Source organism: Canis aureus, chromosome 25 (genome assembly GCF_053574225.1).
Source record: "Canis aureus isolate CA01 chromosome 25, VMU_Caureus_v.1.0, whole genome shotgun sequence".
Classification (NCBI taxonomy): domain Eukaryota; kingdom Metazoa; phylum Chordata; class Mammalia; order Carnivora; family Canidae; genus Canis; species Canis aureus.
The window spans coordinates 1,464,543-1,477,650 of NC_135635.1; the positions used below are offsets into that span (position 1 = coordinate 1,464,543).

At 46.2% G+C, this 13,108-nt stretch overlaps 1 pseudogene; it reads right to left on the minus strand.

Moving 5' to 3' along the window:
* Positions 1-5,749: 5,749 nt before the first annotated feature.
* Positions 5,750-12,716, minus strand: LOC144297549 (cationic amino acid transporter 3 pseudogene; annotated as a pseudogene).
* Between the last annotated feature and the right edge of the window lie 392 nt (positions 12,717-13,108).

Genomic DNA, 13,108 nt, shown 5'->3' on the forward strand with positions numbered 1-13,108 from the left:
CTTAATTCTTTAGCTCTGTGTGAAGCCCTGTGGAGAGAATATAAAAATATACAGGGCACAGTCTCCCACTCTCAGAGCATGATGCTGAGTGAGGGAGAAAGGGAAGATGCAGGGTAACTTAAAATTGTGCGGAGGGGCACCTGGGTACCTCAGTCGATTAAGTGTCTGCCTTTAGCTCAGGTCATGATCCTGGAGTCCCAGGATCGAGCCCCACATGGGGCTCCTGGCTCAGTGGGGAGCCTCCTGACCCCTCCCCCTTCTCATGCTCTCTGTCTCTCCAATAAATAAATAAATAAAATCTTAAAAAAGAAGAAGAAGAAGAAGAAGAAGAAGAAGAAGAAGAAGAAGAAGAAGAAGAAAGAAGAAGAAGAAGAAGGAGGAGGAGGAGGAGGAGGAGGAGGAGGAGGAGGAAACTGTGCAGAAAGACAGCTAAGGTAAGACTGTCCCAAAGAAGTCGAGGAGGTTGGAGGAAATAAATTGCTCCTGATGCGGATTATCCAGGAAGGCTTGGGCAAGAGGGAACATTTAAACTGGACATGACAACTGTGTAAGATTTCAGTAGTCAGACACTGGGAGGGTGGAATTCCAAGGAAACACCATAGCTACCGGGAAGGATTTCTTGACTTTGGGCATCATTTGATATTGATGTTCATCATGAGAGAGTAAAATGCAAGGACCAGTGAAATTCAAGATAAAACTGCAGAAGCTGGAGGCTTGAACCAGGGAAGACAGGAGACAGGACCCGGGGTCTGGCCCAGGTTCTATTTATCCCTCTTCTGCATGTGTCTTATTTAAGGAGTATACAGCTCAAATGGGACGGGGTACCCGCGATGCCTCCATCTATATGTCTCTCATCTCCTCTCTCCCCCCACTGTGTTCTTTATTAACAACAAAATGATTTCTTAATCTCATTACAGAGAAGAGCACAAAGCACAGAAAAGCGTATGCTACGCAAATTAAGTTAGGTGATTTGCATACCTGGAGAAAAGGGAGAAACCCCTCCTCCTTCCATCTCCATAGTCAATTTTTCTCGATCTTCTGACACTATATGTCAATAAATATCTATATTTCCTCCTTCTCTGGACAAGAGATGCTGTTAAATGTCAAATGTAAAGTAAAGTTTGTCATAAAAATCCCTCATAAAAAAAAAAAATCTCCCAACTACCAGCATTGGAAATTGGAGGAGGGGAGTTCCTGTGCTGTGTTTGCCTTTGAACCATGTGTAGGTCATCCTGCCTCCTGCTTCCAGAAGCTTTGCTTCGAGTTTTCTAAAGAAGTAAACATGCGGGATCCCTGGGTGGCGCAGTGGTTTAGCGCCTGCCTTTGGCCCAGGGCGCGATCCTGGAGACCCGGGATCGGATCCCACGTCGGGCTCCCGGTGCATGGAGCCTGCTTCTCTCTCTGCCTCTGTCTGTCTCTCTCTCTCTGTGTGACTATCATAAATAAATTAAATTAAAAAAAAAAAAGTAAACATGTATTCAACTCCTCTTACCATCCCTGCTTCTGTCAAAGCTCATTGCTTTCTATGAAATTAGTTTCCCAAATGACTAGTTTCTCATAATCTCAACTCCAAATTCCTTAATTAGTGTAATTCTTAATTCTCCTCTTTTTGAGATGGCTCAAATAGAGTTCCACTTGGAAGTAAAGAAGTAAATTAAATGACTTCTCTTAGTACCTTCCACCAGGGGGTTCCAGGAGGGGAGGTGGTTACGTGGGTGGTGTACATACAAGGGTGGCTGTGTATTAGGCTAGAAAGTAAAAGACAGGAGGGGATTGCCTTGCGGCTGCTGTTTCTCTTTCTCTGCAAACCTCCTCTGATTAGAGCAGATTTATAGGGGCCCCAAAGCAGCCCAGCATCTTAGCCATAAACTTCCCAGAAAGAAAACTCATTGAGGTTCCCTTGAGAGGTGATGAAAAATAAATATCAGGGTTTGGTACAAACACATCAACCAGGGCCAGGGGTGGAAGGCAGCCAGTTCCTTATAGCTGGTTTAACTCCTTCAGGATTTGTGTACACACACACACACACACACACACACACACACACAAACACACAGGCCATACCCAAATATGTTCATGTTTATAGATCTACTGAGATGAATGTACCCCACTCCTCAGTGCATATTTCCACCCAAATTCAAACACTTATATCCATATAGTATAAACACACGCATGACTTTCAATGAGTTGCTTTATGAACATAATATACCCAACCTCTCCCCCTTCCCAAGCTCCTGACTACAGGGTGGGGCACAGTGAAGGTGAATGAGAGAATGTCTGAGTATAAGCTTGCATGTGTCACTAAGTGTGTCTCTGACTACATTCCATAAAACAAATAGAAATTGTTTTTTCATTATTCACTATTTGGAATTATCCACTGTCTTTGAGTTACCTCTATGCCATCAAGTTTCCGTGATCATCTATCCCTTACTGAGCCACTACTCCGTGCAGACTATAGCTCAGGGGTTAGCAACGTGGGCTTTGCTCTAACTTGGTACAAGTCCTAGCTTCACTACTCACTTTGCACAAATTACTTCACCTCTCTGAGCCTTAGATTCAACTTTTGTAAAATGAGGATAACAATAGTCACCTCATGGAACTTCTGTATTAAATAGGTGATGATGGAAAGTGTTTGGAACAAAGTATAGGGCATGATGTTCAGCAAATGGAGCTATTATTATCATGATCACTGGGGGGGGGGGGCATTGGAGATATAAAGAAGTGATAAAAGAGATGTTCTTTTCCCTTAGGAGTTTTTACAGTCTCATCAATGAGACAAGATAAATACATGGAATGAAAGGTCATGGTAATCTAAAACTCTTATTTGAGCTCTAAAATGCAACTTGTTCCCCTAAATCCAAGCTCTGTTTCAAAGTTCTTAGCAGATTTCAAAATGTTCTAATAAGATTGTTTTCTCCTTGTGTCATTCATCATCCTCACCACCTGACATACACCACACATACACCCCAGCCTCTCTTTTAAGGAGTTGATTGGAGAATTCTTGGGATAAAAAAGATTTTGAGAGTTCATTTTGTGCATTTCCCTGATTCTGGGCAGGAGCCCATCTGTGGCCTTCCAAGGCCAAGTGAGACAGCCATACACATGGCCAAAGAGCCTGAACCCTCCCATCTGCCCTAGTCATCCTCTAATCTCAGAAAATTCTTCCTTATGTTCAATCTCAATCTGTTTTCCTTCAATATTGGCCTCTCCCTGTCATTCATTCTGGTTAGGAACGAGATACACAAACCCTCAAAAGCTTAAAATTCTCAAACACCCATCTGGTAAAATTGTTGCATTGCTTATTACCCCAGATCTCTGGAATTATAGGTCTCATGTATTTTGTTATTAACCCATTAAAAAATCATCAAAAGGTCCCATACAAAGCATTAATTTGGTCCCTACTAGGGTGTAACCCCTTATCCAGACCTCTCCTTAAAGCTTTTGAAAGATGAAATTATCTTTGAGAGATGAAAATATCCTAATTTCTATGACAGTTAAGAACTCCTTGTTCAATCCCTCCAACCCCCATAGCCTCCTCAACTAGTATCACCAAATTATCACTCATTTGATTAAGGGACAGTACAGCCCCGAGGCGGGGCATGACTAATATGACCTCCCCAGTCCCTTTCAGTCCATCATATGATATAGGGGAAACAAAATTGGCAGCGGTCCCGACCCACGCAACGCTTGCCCCAGGGGAGCCCCTGAGGACCAGGCTGACTCCAGCGTGGGCACACCAGGCATCTTCCCAAAGTGGGCAGAGTGCCAAGCCCTGGCATAGTGACTAGTGTGGGAGGCCTGGAGACAGGAGGGGAATCAGGGCCCACACTTCTCCCTCTTCCCCAAACCCGATTTCCCCAGCCTACAGCCCTCCTCTTACGCTCCCAATTCCAGAGTTTTCAGGCCTTCCATAAAGTACTCATCTGAGGCCAGACCCCTCTCATTGATCATCTAAGGTCAGTGCTTCCCACACCTGAAAGAGCATACAAATCACTTGAGAGCTTATTAAAAATGCAGACTGATTCAGTAGGTCTGGGTTGGGGCCTAAGATTCTGCATTCTTAACAAGCTCCTGGGTAATACCCATGCTGCTGGTCCATGGTCTATACTTTGAAAAGCAAGGCTCTAGATGACTGGAGTAGTCTCTGCAATGGTCTCCCAGGAAGTCTGTCTATCCATGTCTTTCTGTCTATCCATCCTCCAGATGGCAATGAGAATCGTACCTCATACCTTCCTGATTCAGAAGTCTCACTCCATGGCAAATAGACAATACAAACCTTAGTTCATAAATTCCCTCTAAATGTGAAAAAACACATCCTTCACAACACTCTCATTCTTTCATGACTCCTAAAGGTCCGTGTAGGCTAGAATTACTCTCATTTCTTTTCCAAATCACCTATCCCTTTTTTAGTTCCCAAATTGCTCCATAGGCATCCTCCTCCAGAAGTGTCTCTTGACCAATACCTTTCTCAGTTTCTACTCATACATTCCCTTCCAAAGTAATGATGTCGCCATCCCTATCCAGTTCCTCATTCCTCCTTTTTCAGTCCATTTTTCTCCCCATTTGGGGTGTAAATTCTCTCTCCAGAGAATCTTAGATGGTCTCACGAGGTTTTTGCACCAGTGTCTCAACACAGCATCTAAAAGCGTTGGTAAGTAGGGGGATCCCTGGGTGGCTCAGCAGTTTAGCGCCTGCCTTCAGCTCAGGGCGTGATCCCGGGATCCCGGGATCGAGTCCCTCATTGGGCTCCCTGCATGGAGCCTGTTTCTCTCTCTGCCTCCTTCGCTCTGTGTCTCTCATGAATAAATAAATTAAATCTTTCAAAAAAAAATAAAAAGAGTTGGTAGGTATATAGGTAACCCTGCCTCTAGCAGGCTCCCCTGGAGTCACCTTCTCCCTATTGCGAATATAAGAAATTCCACAAGCAAGCAAGCAGCTTCCTATCTCTCCCTCCCAGGGTAGGCCCCATACATAAATACAATAGGAAAACACTGGCCCTTCTGTCCCAAAGCATAGAACTCTGCTTCAAGAAAGATGCCTGTTGTGCCCACGCTGGAGCCAGTCTAGACTTCAGGGCTTCCATGGAGTCAGGTAGAATGGGTTGGGCCTTCTATCAAATTGCTCCTTCCTGCCCCTCCCCCAAGTCCCATGGGAATAGATGGAGAAGGACCAGAGGAGGTCAGTTCAGGCATTCTCCTGCCCCAGGGCTGTATTTTCCCTGCTGCTCTTTGAATGAACAACACTGTTCTCTTTGCTGGGTCTAGAGTTAGGAGAGAACCTCCCCCTTGCCCTCAGCAAAATTCCACTGTGATGGGACAGGATAAGATAGTCACCAGAACTCAGGGATAGCCAAACAAAGGCAGAATTAGAAGTGCCTGGGTACAGATCTAGATACAATTCTGGATGGACAGAAATGCCATTTGTCAAGGAGTCTTTCCTAGAAGATAGTTTGAAAGGAGTAGCACAGTGCTAGCCTGAAAGGAAGGAGAATTTTCTGTACCAAAGAGACTTGTAAGGCTCACTTCAATTTAACATGAATTTATTAAATGTTTATTTTGTGCCTGGCTCCCAGCTGAATGCTCTGGGGGAGTAAACACGATACACTCCTTATGACCTACAACCTAGGGAACAAAATAAATAAAGATAAGTGTAGTATTTTATTTTTTTATTTCAGCTTTGGTGAGGAAGTATAATTGACATAAAATTATAAGATATTTAAGATGTACATTGTGGTGATTTGATATATACATACTCTATGAATAAATAAATAAATGATTCACTATGATTTCCCCACTGTGAAAGGATTAACAATGGTATTTTAATCTGAATGTTTGTTAAATGAAGGTTAAGGGTTAAGAGGGTTCGTGTGTTTCCTTCACTTTATCTTTACATGTGGAAGGGCTTCAGCTGCAGCTTTGGTTTTCAAAGTTGGGTCCCTGGACCAGCAGCATCAGCATCACCTGGGAACTTGTTAGAAGCTCCTGGGCTCCACCCAGACCAACTGATTTCCAAATGCCGGAGCCAGGACCAGCAAGCTGTTTTCCCAAGACCTCCAGGTGAGGTGACATCCACTGAAGTCTGAACACCACTGAGCAGAGTACTATTCCTGGCTTCTCTCTATACCCCTCTCTCATTGTGACTTTGGTTAGTGAGTTGAAGAGACAGCACTGAGCATGCCCAGCTCAGCCTCTTCCAGTTTTTTGTTGGTTTCCTTTTTTTTTTTTTTACCCAGAACCAACCTGCTCATACATGAGAAAATCTAATAAAAGCAGGCTCTCTCCTGTGGTAGAAGGCAGGGGCTGTTCCGCACTACTTGTGATGAGGAATAAGTCTTTCTAATTTAGTGACTCGGTATTTGCAAGCCAATTAGGCTGCAGATCTAAAGTGGACGGTTTAATCATCTGTCTGTATGTCTTGAGCATCAGTTGCTTCCAAACATAGAAAGGGGGAAATGCAATGTTATTTATTGTATCTCTACAGCTCCAACAATGGGTTGTTGTGAAAAGTGGGCAGGAGGCAGCTACAGACCACGTGCGGTATAGAGCCTAGCTGAGAGAATAACAGGACAAAAAAAAAAAAAAAGGAAATTCTCAAAATTTTTAACTAAATGGAACTTGAGAAATGATCAGTTCTGACCTCTCACATTACAGAAAAATAGAGCAATGAAGGAGCTGCATGGTTTGCTCAAGGTCACATTGGTAGTTAGTGGTGGAAACAAGACTAAAACCCAGGACACCAGGCTCTCAGCTGTGCATTATCTGAGCCAGTGACTAAAGCAGGCAATAGTGGAGAAACTAAAATCCAGGAATATGGGGGCATCTGGCTCAGTGGTTGAGCATCTGCCTTTGGCTCAGGGTGTGACCCTAGGGTACTGGGATGAGTCCTGTGTTGGGTTCCCCACAGGGAGCCTGCTTCTCCCTCTGCCTGTGTCTCTGCCTCTCTCTGTGTCTCTCATGAATAAATAAATAAAATCTTAAAAAAGAAAAATAAAGGGATCCCTGGGTGGCGCAGCGGTTTGGCGCCTGCCTTTGGCCCAGGGCGCGATCCTGGAGACCCGGGATCGAATCCCACGTCGGGCTCCCAGTGCATGGAGCCTGCTTCTCCCTCTGCCTGTGTCTCTGCCTCTCTCTCTCTCTCTGTGTGTGACTATCATAAATAAAAAGAAAAAGAAAGTCCAGAAAAAAAAAAAAAAAGAAAGTCCAGGAATACAGGTATCACCGCCAAGTAGAAGAACCAAACCCAGGGATTTTCAGCACAGGTGCTTGAGTTCAAGGCAAAGTGCTTTGTGCTCAGAGGGCAGCTCCGGCTCCATCCACCTGTGCATGTTCTGTTGTTGTCTCACACAGCCCAGCCTCGGTGTGCTCCAAACACTGCCTCTTTCTCCTGTACTTCTCCTAGTGTTGTTCTCTCTGCCTACAATCTCTCCCTGCCGCCCACTTGTGGCAAAATTCTATCTGTCCTTGAAGAGACCCAACTCAGACACCATTCCTCTACAGTCTTCTTTGATTTCACCAATCAACAACCCTCACCACTGTGCCAGCCACAGATGATCCTCCTCGACTCTGAATTTCCAAGACACTTTATCTGGATATTTCTTATGACAACACTTTCTACTTTGTGTTGCAGCTATACTTTATCCCTTGTATTGGAATATAAGCTCCCAGGGTGGCCTGGCTGGCTCAGTCAGTAGAGCATGGGACTCTTGATCTCGTGAGTTCGAGCCCCACACTGGGTGTAGAGATTACTTAAAAATAAAATCTTAAAAAAAAAAAAAATAAACTCCTTCAAAAAATAATAAAAACAAAATATGAGTTTCTTACGGGCAGGGACTATGTTCAGCTTTTTTTTTTTTTTGTCTGTTTCTAGTTTATTTTTTTAGTGAAATATAATTAACATACAATGGTATCATATTTGTTTCAGCTGTACAATATAACGATTCAAAAATTCTGTACATTTCTCAGTGCTCAAGATAAATGCACTTTTTAAAAATATTTTATTTATTTATGACAGATACAGAGAGAGAGAGGCAGAGACACAGGCAGAGGGAGAAGTAGGCTCCATGCACCGGGAGCCCGATGTGGGATTTGATCTCGGGTCTCCAGGATCACACCCTGGGCCAAAGGCAGGCGCCAAACCGCTACGCCACCCAGGGATCCTGCTAAGTGCACTCTTAATTCCCTTTATGTCCTTCCCCCACCACCTCACCTTTAGTAACGACCAGTTTGTTCCTTGTATTTAAGAGTCTAGGGATTTTTGTTTGTTTGCTTGTCTTTTTTTGTTTATTCATTTGTCCTGTTTCTTAAATTCTACATATGAGTGAAATCAAATGGTATTTGTCTTTCTCTGACTTATGCCACTTAGCATAATACCCTCTAAGTCCATCCATGTTGTTACAAGTGGCAAGATTTCATTCTTTTTTATGGCTGAGTAGTATTTCATTGTGTATATATACCACATCTATTCATCTATCGATAGACACTTGGGTTGCTTCCCTATCCTGGCTATTGTTAATAATGCTGCAAAAACATAGGGGTGCATACATCTTTTCAAATTAGTGAAAGTGAAAAGCTTTTGCACAGTAAAGGAAACTATCAACAGAACAAAAAGGCAACCTACTGAATGGGAGAGGATATTTGCAAACGATATATCCAGTAAGACGTTAATATACAAAATACATAAAGCCTGGGTGGCTCAGCGGTTTAGAGCCTGCCTTTGACCCAGGGCGTGATCCTGAAGTCCTGGGATCGAGGCCCACGTCGGGCTCCCTGCATGGAGCCTGCTTCTCCCTCCTCCTGTATCTCTGCCTCTCTCTCTCTCTATGTCTATCATAAATAAGTAAATAATTTTTTAAAAATACATAAAGAACTTACACAACTCAACACCAAAAAATCCAATTTAAAAATGAACAGACCTGAATAGACATTTTTTCAAAGAAGACATACAGATAGCAAACAGACACATGAAAAGATGTTCAGCATGATTCATCATCAGGAAAATACAATTTAAAACTACAATAAGTTATGGCTTTATACATGTCAGTATAGCTAAAATCAAAAAGACAAAAATAACAAGTATTGGTGAGGATGTGGAGGAAAAGGAACCATCATGCAATGTTGGTGGCTGTTGGTACAGTCACTATGAAGCCAGTATGGAGGTTCCTCAAAAACTTAAACATAGAATTACCATATGATCCAGTAATTCCACCACAAGCTATTTACCCAAAGGAAATGAAAACACTTTTTCTGGTTTCTTTTAATAACAATTTTTTAAATTCAGCAAGTAGACACAAGTGAAAAGTAGACAAGTTAAATTAAAAAAAAAAAAAGAAAAAGATGAGAAAGAGCAAAGACACATCCTTCACTCCACAATAAACACAGAGCTCTATTAGTGTTTCCCCCCAACATGCCACGGGAGGGCTGGCTTTCTGTGTGCTCCAGAGTACTCTCCGTTATAGGGCAGGGAGACCAGACAGCATTCAGGTGTGAAGATGTCAAATCGAATATGTACTGGTGCTGCTGAGTTCAGGGTCCTCAGTTTGGGGCCTGACTAGAGTGGGTTTAATCCTCAACGCATGCTGGATCCCATAGCCAAAGTAGATAGCAAACCCAATCAGCATCCAGACACCAAATCGGGCCCAGGTGCCAGCGGCCATCTGCATCATAAGGTAAACATTCATAAAGATGCTCATCAGTGGGAGGAGAGGCAGAGCAGGTACCCTAAAGTAAAGGGGGGTGGAGCTTTGTGGCTGTCTCCAGATGACCCCAGTGATCCCGGTGATGAGCACCAGGAGCAGCACAACCGCTGTGATCCACCCTGGGTCTCCAGAAAGCAGTAGAATTGGCCACTGAGCCAGCACCAGGCCAAGAAGAGTCAGCAGCAGAGCAAGCAGCGACGAGCAGACATAGACAACCAGGCCGGAGAGCGCAGTGGGCGTGGGGCTGCCTGGACAAAAGAGTCCCCGCAGGGTCAGCTTCTCTGCTGCGGGTACGTCCTCCTGCTGCGCCCCTGCTTCATCATCTTCATCCTTCATTTCGGGCTGATACCTGGCGATGAGAACACAGAGAGCCACCAGGGAGTAAGTAAGCAGGGTCCCAATGGACATGAGGTCCACAAGGTCAGTGAGTCCGAAGAGGAGTGTCACGAAAGCTGTGATAATGCCCAAGGCCACCGTGGCCACGACAGGGATGCCCGTCCTGGCGTACAACCTGGCAAGGACACGGAACAGGAGGCCATCGCTGGCCATCACGTAGAGCATCCAGCGACTGAGGAACATAGAGTCCAAGATGCCAGTAGAAAGGGCACAGAGGGCTCCACTGGCCACCACGTAGCGCGCAGAGGTCCAGCCAACGTGCAGAAACGCCTCGGGCAAGGGGCTCCCGGGTTGGAGCTGATAGTAGGGCACCAGGAGTGTAAGTGCCGAAGAGACACCAAAGTACACCAGAAAGCAGATGAACACGGAGATCACGATGCCCACGGGGGCAGAACGCTGGGGGTCCTGGGCTTCTTCGGCGGCAGCAAGAATGCTGTCAAAGCCTGCGAATGCGTACAGGCAGGAGGCTGTTCCGCGGAGAACCCCCTCGAAGCCGAAAGGCACAAACCCTCCAGAGCCCAGAGGCCCCAGGCCAGAGGTGTCATTGAGTCTAGACACGGTCAACGTGTAGTCCTCCTCGGTGAGCTTCCAGTTGTGCAGGTCCCCCTTAATGAAGCCAGAGATGATGACAAAACTGAGAACCAAGACGTTCACCACTGTGAACGCCGAAGTGGCCAGGACGAACTCACTAGCCCTCAGAGCCAGCAGCGCGGTGAGCAGCAGCACGAGGCCCGCAGCGAAGAAGTCGGGGTGTCCTGCTAGGACGTGGGGAGCAGACAGGGACACGTGCTCACGCAAGGCCCCGGAGAGCCGGTTGCCCATCAGGTTGTCGAAAGCTGAGCTCCAGGCCCGGGCCATGCTGGCCGCCCCGGTGACTCCGGAGAGGATGAGGCTCCAGCCGGTGAGGAAAGCCCCGAGCTCGCCCCCGGTCACGTAGTTGTGCAGATACGCAGAGGCCGACCGGGGAGCCCGGGCACTCAGCTCCGCGTGGCACACGGCGGCCACCACAGAGGGCAGGGCGGCCGCCAGAAAGCAGATCGCGACGGCCGGGCCTGCCCTGTCGCTGGTCACCTCGCCCGCCAGGACATACACGCCGGCCCCCACCGTGTTGCCCACGCCCAGGGCCACTATGTCCACGGTGCGCAGGCTGCCGGCAGCGGAAATCTTAGCCACGTATTGCTCCAGTGTGTGCTTACGTACCAGCTTTTCACCAAATCTGCGAAGTGCCTGGCACAGCATTCTGGCCCGAGTAGAAGACGGTTCTAAGACCAGAGCACCGCAGCCAGCCCAGGAGCGCCGAGTCGCGTGGGGTTCGCTGAGGCTGAGCTAAGCCCCGCGGGGTCGGGCCACGGGGTCGGGTGCCCGGGCTTCAGAGCTGCTGCTTCGTATTTCACCTTATGTGAGTTAGGCCTCCGTGACGCCTAAGACACAGCAAACAGTAAATATTCACTGAACCCATAGTCAACCAACCAGCCAACACTCAGAAGTCTTATGTCACCTGTTGCAGCCCAAATATCACAGAAACGGACACCGAAGGACATGGCAGAAAAATCAGCTCTGCTCTCCCCCCGGAAAAAGTGCCAGATACCTCCCAACATTTTGCTTTTTTACGCACCACATGACATAATCCCATTTGGGTTCGTCTAACTCATGTAGCTTCATGTACTAATTAAGCTGTAAGACACAACAGGGCATGAATTTATTGTGCAATAATTCACACGCGGGATGTTTGCGCAGTGCTTGGGCGTGAGTTATGACACATTAATTCACGGCCTAGAGGGCCTCGTTGCAATTACAGACCCATTTTTTAAATATCATCTGAGTTTAAAATACAAATATTGGTCGCCCCCCCCGCCCCATCTTAAAACCCTTAGCCCCCACACTAGCTAGCCAAGGTCAGATGGCACTGGCCTCCTTTCTCCTCGTTCTGTATCAGCCATTCAGGTGTGCTGATGGCAAAGGAAGTACAGTCCAACCCTTGGCTGTACCCACCGAGGCCCATAGGGGCGCTGTGAGAAGAGAGGAAGGGGGAGAAAGGGACAGGGCCTTCGTAGCCACCTGCAAGAATTAGAGGAGCAGGCTGTAAGGTCAGGAAGCACAGGAGAAATGGGGGCGGCAGCCAACCCAGGGTTCATCACCAAGAAGAGAGAAGAGCCAGAAAGGCCATTTTATGAATTCTGACATTCAATCAACTTCACCCAAAGCAACCAGGCAAAGTTCACTACAATTTTTACGTCCACAGTTAGGAGAGTGTGATGGACAGGGAGAAAAGAAATAAGTCACCTAGCTCAGGAACTGGCAACCACAACAATTCCTTCCGTCTCCTCCCTCTCTGGGTTCTGGGAGAAAAGGTGAGCTCACTTGTGCAGACGACTCTCCTCTCTGGCCACACCATGCTCTATAAACACCCTGCACCATCTGTGATGTCAGCCGCCAGCCACCTGGAGAATCTGCCCTGCTCTGTGAGCTTGTATTAAAACACTCACTTATAACTCCCTATTAATTTTTCACGAGGAGTTATTTTTAACTCGCTCAAACCATTGTCTGAATATGCCAAATATATTTTCTTAATGAACGAACCCTGCGTGTGGTTCCTCCTTCCCCTACTCCCCTGCTGCTATTCAAATGGTCCCCTCCTCATGGGGAGCAAGGCTTTGGATGAGCAATTCACAGCAATGCCCCGGAAATGAGCAGCGGAGAACAGAGAGAACAAAGTCATGCAGCCCCCACCCTCCTCCCTACTCAGGCTTTGGTTTTGAGAGAAATATAGGGAATGTTGTCAGGGATTTTTAAAGACAGAAAGATCAAGTCAAAATTGAAAAGTCTCCTCTGCATATTATCAAAAGGAACCCTTGGGTTATTGCTTCAGACCTTCCATCTACAAATCCATCAAGACTCCTTATTTGCCACCCACAAGTCCAGGGTTCTGATTTATTAACAAGCACATGGGATAGATAAGGAGAGTCGATTCTTAGCTCATGGAACCTTTCTACATTATAAATGTGATTGAGGTGTGTC